Here is a 12,266-nt window from a genome sequence, read left to right on the forward strand (position 1 = left end):
GAGGTGCTTAAACACTAATTGATTAGAAGAGTGAAAAAGAGTAAGAAGTGAGAAGATAGAGATAGACACTGAGTATCTTGACTCCTACAAGGCTACCTCAACAGAATGGGGAGCTGCTGCGAAGACTTTCTCACAGAGGATAATGCCTGAGCTATCTTAGGGGAGAGTAAATATTACTTTATACAAATATAGAGGGGGGGGGACTTTGGACACAGTCTGTACACAGGAACAGAGCCCAGAGAACTACAGCTGTCCTGCACAGTGAAATGCAAAAGTTCTAAGCCAGAAGCAGGAGATGGGTGATAGGTATTCAGGGAAGATAAAAAAGTTTTGTGATGCATTCAAAGAGGGGTTGCCCTATCCCACAAACAACAGGGAACAGCGAAAAGGGAGTGGCATAGTAACAAATGAATATTAAAGGTGGTAACTGTATGAAAAATGGGTCTGACTAGAATTAATGTGCCCAACTAACAGTAGTACAGATGAGAGTGGCTGAAGACCTGAACTAGTGCAGAGAACAGAATCAAACATGTGGGAAGCAATGGTGCCCAAAGCTGGTTTTTCAGGGAGAAAGGAATGAGGGAAATAGAAGAGCAATAAGGTCCCCTTTCTGAAATTCTTGGGCATCTGCATGAAAGTTGATGCTATTGAATCAAACAGAGAATGTAGGAAGAAGAGGAGCTAATGTAGATTGTTGCCAATGAGTCAATCCTCATTCGCACTGAGGGCTCATGGGACCATGACAGTTAACTGGATTTTGAAATCTGGATATCAGTATAAAAGTCTGCTGGGATATAAAGACAGAGGAGTTTTCCAATTACACAATAGCTGGAACCCAAAAAGTATATCATGTCGTTCACAAAGACTACGTTAAGCAGTAAAGCAAAAAAAAAAAAAAATCCCACAATGGCTGAGACCAGAATCATGAGAATTGCCTGATAATTAAGAAACAAGAAGAGGAAAAGGGCCCATCTTTGTGAGAAAGAGGAAGACTAGCCAAAGAAAGAAGAGAAATGGCATATTTTAAAGAAGGAGGTGGTGAGCAATGACAAATGCACAAATCCAGCAGAGCATACTATATAAGAATGGAGATGGAAAATGTCCACTGGCTTGGGCAAATAGAGAATGTCGTCACTGACCCGAACAAAAATCACATTAATGGGATGATGAAGTGAGCCCACAGACAGTAGGCTGAGAAATGAGGAAGTGAAAGTAGCAAGTATTTCTTATTCAAGTACTTGAATAAGAAGAGGAAAAGTCATTAGGCACTACTTCAAGGGTTGGCTGGAAAAGCTAAGAAGCATTGGTTTGTTTTCAAAGACAAAGGCTTGAATGTGCTCATGAACTCAGTAGTGAACAGAAGTGAGAATTGAAGGTTTCGGATTCAGGGGGATGAGAAACTATTATGGTTTGTCCTTCAAAGGCTCTTGTGTTGAAGACTTGGTTCCCAGCTGATGGTACTATGGAGAGGTGATTGGTTAATGAAGGTCTAATGTCATCAATGGATTAACCCATTGATGAGTTTATAGTTGAATGGACTGTTAAGAAGTGAGGCCTATTTGGAAGAAGTAGGTCACTGAGGGAATACCTTTGAAGTGTATGTCTTGTCTCTGGACCCTCCTTCTCCATCCCTCTCTGCTTCCTGGCCATGGGAAGTGAGCAGCTCCCTCTTCCACATGCTCCCACCACCATGATGTTCTGCCTTGCCTCAGGCCTAAAGTAATGGAGCCAGTGGATCATGGACAGAAACCCTTAAAACTGAGCCAAAATAAAATTTTCCTCCTTCACATTGTTTTACTCAAGTATTTGTCACAGCATCCAAAAGATGACTAATAGTGAGTACAAGAATAAGGATCATGAAGGAAGTGGGAAGGTATGTGCCAAGAGGAAAGAAGAGTTACTAAGCCTAGGACCAGCTTCATCTTTCTAGACACCATGCTTTTTTTTTTTTCTTTGCTTTATGAAGAATTTTTGTGGGTTTTTTGTGGATTTTTTTTGAGCTTTTAGTTTGATTGTTTATTTATTCACCTTTTTTTTATTATTGTTGTGCTGAGTATGGGTACATTGTAGCATTTACAAAGGTTCTTACAATGTATCAAATACATCACACATGAATTCCCTGCTCCACTGCTCTCTTTCTCTCACCCCCTACCCCAATTCCTGGACCAGTTTTGGCAGGCATAATTTTTGCATTTACATACATGTGTATAACATTATTTACATCATCATATTCATCCTCCTATCCTGCCCGTTTGTTTCCCCACAACCTCCCCTATCCCACTGGGAGCAACTCCCCACCCCTGCAGGGCAGAACCTGATCCACCCTCTCATGTTCTCTGATTTTGTAGAAGAAAACACATAAAAGATAAAAAGAGAAACATGGCATTTTTGCTAGTTTCAGATAAAGATAGCTACACAGGGTGATTCCTTGTGTTGTTTCCATGCATATATAGAGATACCATGCTTTCTGCCAAGCTTTTATTTTTTAAATAATACATAAAATATTATTTGTGCCTTCCTAGAAAAGTTGTTGTCACAGAGAAATGAGGTCAGCCTCCAGAGTCCCTATTGACCAAAGACTATGTAAAGAATTAGAAATCTACAAAACAAGTTATTTGCATTAATAAATGTGTTTATACATAGAAATATAAGCATATTCACTAAGGCTATATTATACCAACTTCTAAACAATGGCCTATAATAAATAAATAGCTGCCACGCAACAACAAAATGACTTGAAAAATACATAGAGTTCTCAATTTCAGTGAGCCTCTGTGATCTCCCCAGGAGGTCAGCCACTACTCCAAGGCCCAAGAAGCTAGGATATCAAATAACAAATAACATGCAGCATCCAGCCCAGCATGTACTCTGGAGTATCTCAGCAAGACCTCAGCACACAGACAGATGTGTGCCTGTGCCTTGTTTGTTTCTTCCTTCAACAAGAATCAAGAAGGCTAATTCACTCTGGAGTTAGGAGTCCCTCTCTGGTAGGAACACCTTGGAACTAAGTAAAACAACAAATCAAGAGCAACCCATGTGGGAGCAGGGAGAGAAAGGAGAAAACAATGGCAAAAGCACATGCTGAAATCCTCACTTGGCTCTTCCAGATGCCTCTCTTCTGCTTCCACTGCTAAGAAACTACCCACACTGCTCCCAGCCATCTTAAACAACATGTGGAGAGACCCCTGGCTAGCCAGCCAGTGCAGAAAGCAAGATCACAGGGTCATTACCTCAGACGCTCTGATGAATTTCAATCTAGATGGATCCAAAATATCAAGCCACAAAGGCATAAGAAGAAAACCCAGGAGAAATTTTAAAAATCTGAATCAGAATGACCTAAGTATGGTACAAAATTCAGAAACAATAAAAAGAGAAAAGCAATAAATTTGACCAATATTTTAAATTTCTAAGTAATTAAAAATGGACAGCATAAATGTATTTGTTACTAATATTCTGGACAAATAACCGTATCTCTAATAGAGACACTACAAATGATAAGAAAAAGCTAACAAATCAATACAGAGAAGAGTATAAATATAAACAAATTCCTCACTGAAAAAAAAGGAGAGGCTGAAATGAGGTATGATTAAGTTCTTTATATGTATATATGAAAATAGAATAATAGAAACTCTTAAAAATTGTTTAAAAGAGTAATATGGGGTGAATTCCATCAAGGTACATTATATGCATGTGTGGAAATAGCACAACTAACACATAAAACTAATACATACAGCTAATAAAAATTTAAATAATTTTTAAAACATACAGCTAAGAAGCACAAAATATGAACTGCTCTTAAACATATGTAATAAATGTTCAACTTCATTTATAGTAACAGAAATCTAAATTAAAACTCTAATGAAATGCTATTTAACACACTAAGTAGACAAAGATCTACTTAGTAGACAAAGTTCAAACCATTTGAAAACATAGACTATAAGTGCCAATATAAGGTAGAAAGGAATTTTATACATTACCATTTACACTGTGCTTTGATACAACATATGTGAAAGACAATTGACAATATATGTCAAACTTTAAAGTGTATACGCTTTGACTGTGAAGTCCCACTTCTAGGTGTTTACATATTTTTAATGGGACCTTTATTGAAACATTTTTTTGTTGAAATGAAAAATTACAAACAACCTAAATGTCCACAAATATGTAACTAATAAATAAATTCTAGTTTAATCATACAATGATATATTATAAAATGATTAAAAATGAGATAGCTCCATGATATATTCAACAAACAAGTAAGATGTAAAGCAATGTGGAGTATACTAGCATTTATGTAGAGACTAACACACACATTTGTAAATTGTAAAATTAGCTCAGGAATAATTTTTTAAAAACCTAACTGTCTTTGAGCAAGTGACTAAAGGGCAGGAAAAGACACGAAACTCATTTTTATTGTATGTCATTTACAACTTTAAAATTATGTGGCCTGCACTTACATTGCCTCTTCAAAATTAAATATTAAGAAGTATACAATATACTCCTTGAACTAGAATCATATGATATCATCCATTACAGAGAGATACATTGTCAGGACATAGACTTTATTTTCTTGTGTGAACTATAAAGATTCTGTATCTATTTTCATTATTCATCATCCCTAGGAGACAAGCATATGTTCTAGAACAGCCATCTGCATCGCTTCTGATGAAAGGGGCTTAAATAATTCAAACCCAACACATCTGAAGTTAATTAAATTAATTTTTGAGCCTCCTTAAATTCCTTTTGGAATCATGTGGGGGCTGAATAAATGAAGTGAGCCCTTTATTAGCAAACTATAACTTTATAGTTGTCATATTCGCATTAGAAGAAAGGACCTAAGAAGTTAGAACTGTGGTAATCCCAGGATCTATATATTCTCTGGCATATCATGTGCTTAATAAAAGGTTGTTGAATGAACTAATGAATGAAAATGTTAATTAATTAAACTATGAAATGTTGTTTTAGTTTGGAAGAGTCCCTGAGAGTATAATATCTTGGACTGGGGTTGTAACTCAGTGGTAGAGACCACAAAGCCCTGGGTTTGATCCCTAACACCTCGAGTGTAAGGTATAGGTGAAGCTCTCTCAACTTCAACAAATTCTGTCCTTTTAAAAAGAAAACTCTAAACACCCAGCCTACCTAAGTCCTTATTTCTACCCCCTCAATCCCAGCTAACACTCTCAAGCCTCCTCCCCAGTTTGTGCACCTTCACTCTGGAATCTAAGCAGTTGTTAACAGAGGTCTCAAGACACTCTTTGGCAATTCAAGACCTTCATAATTACATTTTCAGGGTTTTTGTTTCTTTGTGTTTCTTGGTAGCTCTAAGAGTTAAACTCAGGGCCTCGTTTTCTAGGCAAGTACTCTACCACTTGAGCCATGCCTCCTGCCCCTTTTGCTCAGGTTATTTTTGAAATAAGGTCTCAATTGATGCACAGGCAAACCTGGACCTTAATACTTCCTGTTTGTGTTTCCCTACATAGTTATATTGGTTGAGATGGAGTCTTGCAAACTTTTTGCCCAGGCTGGCCTTGAACAGCAATCCTCTTGACCTCTGCCTCCAAGTTTCTAGGATTACAGATGTGAGCCACTGCACCCAGCTTACATTTTAAATTTTACTGTAGCCCTATGGGAAAGCATTCACATTTTGCCTGTTCTGGGAAGGTATCAAGGACACAATGGGACTCCCCCGGGTCATCCTTCAGTAGAAAGTGTTCTCTTTTATTTCCCATTTGAATGCTGCATATTTTTCTCTAGTGCCTTCTCACCTTTCTGAATTGAAATTAGTCCCAGGAGTAGCAAAGCCCTTTCTACCTGATCCCAAAGCATTTCCACAGTGTGAAAAAGGAGTCCTCTCCACATGGTTCTGGGTCTTCCTCTATGAGGAACCCATATGCAACGGGAGTCTTCCAAAGTTGTGCTGTCCAATAGAGGGAGAGACCAAAACTGCTGAGTTGGTGCCACCCACTTACTGAACCTCTGACCAGGTCTCCAATGACTATTGTAAAGCAGCAGGTGGCAAGAGATGGATTGTCATTCACAGAGAAGTGAAAGAAACAGAGTCCTGAGCGAAACCTCTCATCCAGCTTTAGCAGATGAAGTCTCCTAACTTTGACCCTGAGAAGAGTATAATGCAATCGCAGCAAAAATGGAGCCACTCTGTGCTATCTGCACTCTGCTTATGCCACCCTGCAAGCCAGAGAGCAGCAATGAAGAAAATGATTCTAGATGGGAGACAAGTTAGACCAAGTGTCCATGTCAAGAGAAAAGACTAAGCCCTCATTCCAGAGATGTATTTTATTAATAGTGAAGAAAGTATCAATGCCTTCCTTGAAGAGCATACAACAAGTCTGATTTTTTATGCAAAGTGTTGCATACAAGTTCTTACAAGTTGTTATGCTGTTCTTTCTCATGAGATCTGTGATGGATGGCTGTGTGCCCAGTGCAAAGAAATGTGTGGGCCAGCAGCGTACTGTCTGCAGCTTGAGAGGTGGTGCTTAGTTCTTAAGCAAACTAAGAATAATAAGTGGGCCATGTCGTGTGTGCTGTTGCAGTCTCAGCAGTCCCATTCACTAGAGTCCCAGAAAGGACACAAGTAGATGTAGGCAGAATACCTTTACAGAAGTTAAAATTGCAATGTATCTTCTGCTGACACCGAGTTAAGAAGGTCTCTGGAGCCTGCATCCAATGTTCCTCTAGCGCTGCCCAGCTTCCTTCCATGTCACCTGTGCCCATACAGCTGGGGTACTGGTGGAGTCTTACAATTGGCCTTATGTGGTGAACATCACAAGCTTTCAACATAAGGTCAACCCAAATGTCAAGTCCAAGGCTTGTGAGATGTGGGTCAGACAATCATCACAAAGCATCAGAACACTTGGTACTACAGCTGCAGGATGATGGCTGTGACATCACAAACCTTCTGTAAGGTCATGTGTGACGATGGCGCCTTCATTAGAGACACATTTCCTGAGGATATAGTAAGCTGAGACTGAGTGAGGCTCAGCCCTCCTGCTGAGGGAGAAGTCATCCAAATCAAGTGGCTTGACGGCAAACCCTACAGAGCAAAATACCTTGGACCGTATGTTGCCTGCATGTACCAGGTTGAGTTGGAAGATGGATTCCAGATAGTAATGGAGAGGACATCTATCTTAGATGAAGAGTTGCCCGAAAGGGCAAAGACTCCTCTCTCACAGCTTCTTACATGCAGTTCAAAGACAGTTTCCAGGGAAACTTCCAGGGGAGAGGAAGAGACAGTGCTGAGAGACAAGCTCAGGAAGGAGTATGTGGATGACCCTGTGCATCTCACGGTTTTGAAGAGCTCTTTCCAAAAGAAGTGTCAGAGGAGACAAAAGTCCACTGCCACAGGCAACAGAGCAGCTCAGGCCATTTGAGGAAAGATAAAGAGACAGCCTGGAGGCTATGCCCTGTGTTTGGATGGGGTAGGTGGCTGGGTGTGTCTCTGACAGTGTTAAATCAGGCTTTCAGTTTGGTCACCAAACAAATAAAACACATACATTATGGGTTGGCTTCAGCTATATGAAGTCATCTCTCAGTCTTATTTTCACTTGTGAGCAACTGTCTTCTATGGACCCAAAGAATTTTTTAAGTGAAAGGAAATAGTAGTGAATGACCCACTGAAAAAAGCTATTGCCAGACACAAGGTGGTTTCCCACATGGGGGTTAGGGCCCTCTCAGGAAACATACAGAGGCTTCTCCCTCCAGTCCAGCAGGTGAGAACCTCCGGACCCAGGTGGGAGGGTGAGAATTTATATATATTCTACAGTCAGGGTAGAACTGTCACTTATTTGTTTTAAATGGCAGTTTTTATAAAACATGTCAAAAACACAAATGCATGTATAGTAATGAGACTTATCTGCATGCTATCTGTATTCCCTTGTACAGGACATTCACTTTTTTTATATTCTATTACTTTTGATTGTGTCTGATGAGAAATGAGTTGGCCTTTGTGAAATGAAACTTTGGGCTCTTGAGAAGAATTCTTATTAATTCTATGGGAATTTTATGTATTGAAAGAGGGAGATCAAGAGCTGTTATTTTTAAACACTTTTTTCATAATACCCATTCTGAGAAGATATTTATAAAATATATGTTTCTTTCACTATATGCATGTAAAATTAAAGTTTATATAAATATACTTTGATGCATAGTCTTGAACTGAGAAAAATATTAGTGTTGTAGTCACATTTGATATCTCAGACTCAGATATTCTCTGTTGGCTGAGAAGGGTTACAAAACTTAGGCTTCACTATATTATATTGATGCCCTGTTTTCCTCACAATTCAGATTAAGAGATTGCTGTGATTTCATTTTTCTGTTTTGGGTTTTGCTTTTTCAAAACAGAGTCTTGCTATTTACCCAGAGTTAGTTTGAAATTCTCATTGCTCCTGCCTCGGCCTCCAGAGTGCTGGGATTATAGGTGTGCAGCACCACTCCTTGCTATAGTTTCTTTTTCACCATTTATAGACTTACTAAGGCATTCTGCCAGGTGGCCGTGGCCACGCTGCACACTCTCACCCCAAGGCTAAAGAAGATTTTCCAACAGAGAGGGAAATTGCAGACTTAGATTTTCCCAGGAATGATGGCAGAAGGCTGGGATGCTGTCCCTGTGCCTTAACCAGGGATTTTTGGTTGTATCTCAGAAACCCACTTCAAAATGTCTTATGGAAAAATCGGGGAGGGGTGGTCACTACAACATACAGGTGTCATCCCTGGTAAAGATGGGGACCAGAAACTAGAGAGCAGTCAGGAATCTCAGTGTCTTGCTCCCATCTCTGTCTTGCCTACCTCTCCCTCCGCTGCCTGAGTCCCTTGGCCTGCTGCCCCACACCTGTTTGCTTCCTTCTGCTTGCTCTGTTTCTGTGTGGATTTAAGGGCCCAACAGCAGTAACAACTTGATACTCTACACAGCCAAATCTAAGACTGCAGTTCTTGGCAGTGCCTGCTCCAAATTGCTGTGAAAGAGAATTCAACTGGCAGGGCTTTGGGTGAGGTTATCAGTCCACTGTAGCCATAGCCAAAAAATGTGAGTCCAGGAAATGGTATCTACTTGGCTGCTGGGTACTCATCCCTATAGGAATGGGGAGAGGGAAGTAGAGATCATAATGAGCTTGGAAGAAACCTAAATATGTCCCCTTTGCCTTTCAGAATTGCTTTGATAGTGTTTTCCAACACTGATAAGAGCCTGTTTCTAAAAAGACAAGCTGGGCTGTGCTCTAGCAATAAGCCCCCTCCAAACCACAAGAGTCTTAAACAACAAAGGCTTAATTCCTACTCATAGCCCAGTGAGCTCTTCTTCTCCCCTCCGAGAATCAGGCTGCTTGCACCCAAAGCAGCAAATGGAGGAGGGCAGGAAGATGCAATCACACACAGCTCTCACACCAGAGCCCAGAAACAAGTATGTTTGGTGGTTCATTGTCCAAAGCGAGTCACATGACACCACCTAGGGCACAGGGACAGCCAGGAGCCATCTTGGGATGTGCCCAGCGAGAGGAGACCTGGATGGTGAACAAGCAGAGGCAATGACAGCAAGGCCTCATGGCAAGTGTAAGAAAACACCCTCCATTGGAAAGCACCATGCCATCATGCCATGAGGAGAGCTGGCATCCAGCCACACCCCTCGTCACCCAGTCATTTCCTTCTCATCATTTATTCCTGCATTGCTGGGCACTAAAATAAGTAACCAAAAATAACTTAATTACACTTTTATTGAGATTTAGCTATCTTCAGAATGAAAATTTAAAAACTGGGGAGAAAATTATTTTTAAAGTTATAAGGAAAAGATGCTATATATATCTACTTAATTTCTAGAACTCTTCCATTGAGGATGGGTTCTATCCCAGTCACATGGTGGGACATACATCTGTAGGACAGCCATCCATTAAATCAATCACCACAGTGCTATAAATAATAATCTCAAGTCAATTTACCTCTTAAATGAGATTGAGAATATAACATTAAATGAGTTCTGCCACTAAAAGAAAAAAACCTTTATCAGAGCATAAAATCTCATGACTTCTGGTTACATTTATGTCTAGAAAGATTGACAATACAACTTCATTTATTTGAGCCACCATAAATATGTATCATGAAATAACATTAAATAAAAAACAAGTTGACTGTGTACAATAATCTGATGAACTTGAATCCGCTAAGTTAAAGAACTATACAAACAATAAATAAACACTAACACCCCTGGCTTACAATTTACAGTAACAATAAAAACGTATGTTTCAAAAGCTACATGAACTGTTATGCCCCAAAATGCTCTGTAGTTCAGAATATCTTCCCTGGACTGCTATAATTCAGAAGGTACAGGAACAAAAGCCAGTGAACAGTTTCTCTAAGGAACAATATGCAGCAATTGGATTTTAAGGGCAATTAATAGACCAAGGTGTAATGTGAAGGATGCACTTTGTTTAAGACAGAGAGCTAATAAAATTTACCTTTGCATGGTGTTGACCAAAGGAACTGATAAAGTGTTACACTTCGAGGCTGCCTTTTGATTTCCTCTTCCAGTATTCCTGAGCGTCTAAAGCAGAATAAAAGTAGCATGGAAATTCAAGTAGGGAAAGTGATTTGTTTATAAGTGATGTTTGCATTGTTTATGCCTCTGGGGGAAAAACTTTTACCTCACCTCACTGAAAATACAAATCCCAAATGAATTAAATATTTACATGTAAAATTAGAGAATTAATATAAACTTTAGGGAGGGATTCCAAGATGGCAGCTAGAGGGAGGAAGAAGAAAGCAAGCCTCCTATAGTGAAATCTTGGCAAGACGCCGGAGACACACTTTGCAGGCATAATCACTGAGAAAAGTCATAACTTTGACCCCTCCACACCTCCAGCGGGCGTAGAGAATCTCCACTTCACGTTAAACGGAGAAACAAGGAGGACCCCCAGGCCACCAGTCGCCAGCGCCCAGACGGCTTGGGAAGACGTGGACCAGGTGAGCTTTGCCGTACTGTGGTACTCCCACAGACAAGCCTGGGCCAGAGCAGCATAGCCCCCTGGACAGACTGACCTCCACCCAGGAAAAAAAAAAGAGAAACTGAGTAATAAGCACAAGAGCAATAAAGACACACTGGAAAGAGAGTGGGGTGCCCTGAGCACTGAAGATTGGGGGAAGGGACTCCTTCCCAGGACTGTAAATAAACAAGCCAGGCAGGCAGGAGAGACTCTGGCGGGAGCGGGGGTGGGGCACGCACCCAGCAACCAAGAGCGGGAAAACTGGTGAGAGTGGTGGAGGGACGAAAATGCCACAGGAGAGGAGGGAAGACCCACTTCCCACGTGAACTGTAAACAAACATGGCGGCTGGCAGGAGCAGCAGCACCGCCCAGTAATCAGGAGCAGGAAAGTTTGTGAAAGTGGCAGTGGGAGGAAAACTTCACAGGAGATGGGGGAAGACCCACCTCCCACATGAACTGTAAATAAACATGCAGGCCTGACAACGCGGGTGCAGTGTCACCTTTCCCAGTGCTTGGAGAGGGGAAAGCCTGTAGCAGAGGCTCCCACACATGAGAACTCTGAACAAACAAAGCCTGCAGGGCCAGGTGAGTGCTAAGCTCACCCCTGAGATCTGCATAAACAATGCCTCCAGCAACAGCAGGCTGACAGCAGTGGGCAGGCAAGCCACAGCTGCAGATACCATTCTCAGAACTGTTTCCAGACACTTTTTTTTCTTTTTCTCCCTACCTTTGATGAGAGAACAACCGAATTACACCTGCAAGCAGAAAAACTTACTAAAACTGTATTGCATTTGAACTTGGGACACTAGGTGGGGTTTTGTGTGTGTGTGTGTGTGTGTGTGTGTGTGTAGTTTTGTTCTACTTTAAGCATCCCCTTTGATGAGACAACTACAGAACAACATCTAAGGCACCATCTCCAGGATTGGAGACTGAGACGGACACCCAAATTATTAAGAAGGAAAGTTCATTGCAATTGAACTTGGAGGGTTTTTTGGTTTTTTTTTTTTTAATTTTCTATTTTCCATTTTATTTTAATTCATTTTTAATACACAGATATTTCTTTCATTTACTAATTTTTTAGTTTTATTCCTATCTTAATTTTTTTTATTTTTGATTTTCAATCATATCTCTGTCTCTCTAATGTATGCTCATCTTACTGTCAATTAGTACACTAATGCTCCCTGTTTATACCTTTGAAACTTCCTTGTCTGAAACCTTGTTCTGCTTTCTCCCTCTTGTCTGTGTATTTGTTTTCCCCTTTTCTTTAACTTCTTGCTTTCC

At 40.5% G+C, this 12,266-nt stretch overlaps 1 pseudogene; it reads left to right on the forward strand.

Annotated features, from left to right (window-relative positions):
• The first annotated feature begins 1,825 nt into the window (after positions 1-1,825).
• LOC109702344 (lysine-specific demethylase 4C pseudogene) lies at positions 1,826-7,388 on the forward strand (annotated as a pseudogene).
• The last annotated feature ends 4,878 nt before the right edge of the window (positions 7,389-12,266 follow it).

This window comes from Castor canadensis, chromosome 5, assembly GCF_047511655.1.
Source record: "Castor canadensis chromosome 5, mCasCan1.hap1v2, whole genome shotgun sequence".
NCBI lineage: Eukaryota > Metazoa > Chordata > Mammalia > Rodentia > Castoridae > Castor > Castor canadensis.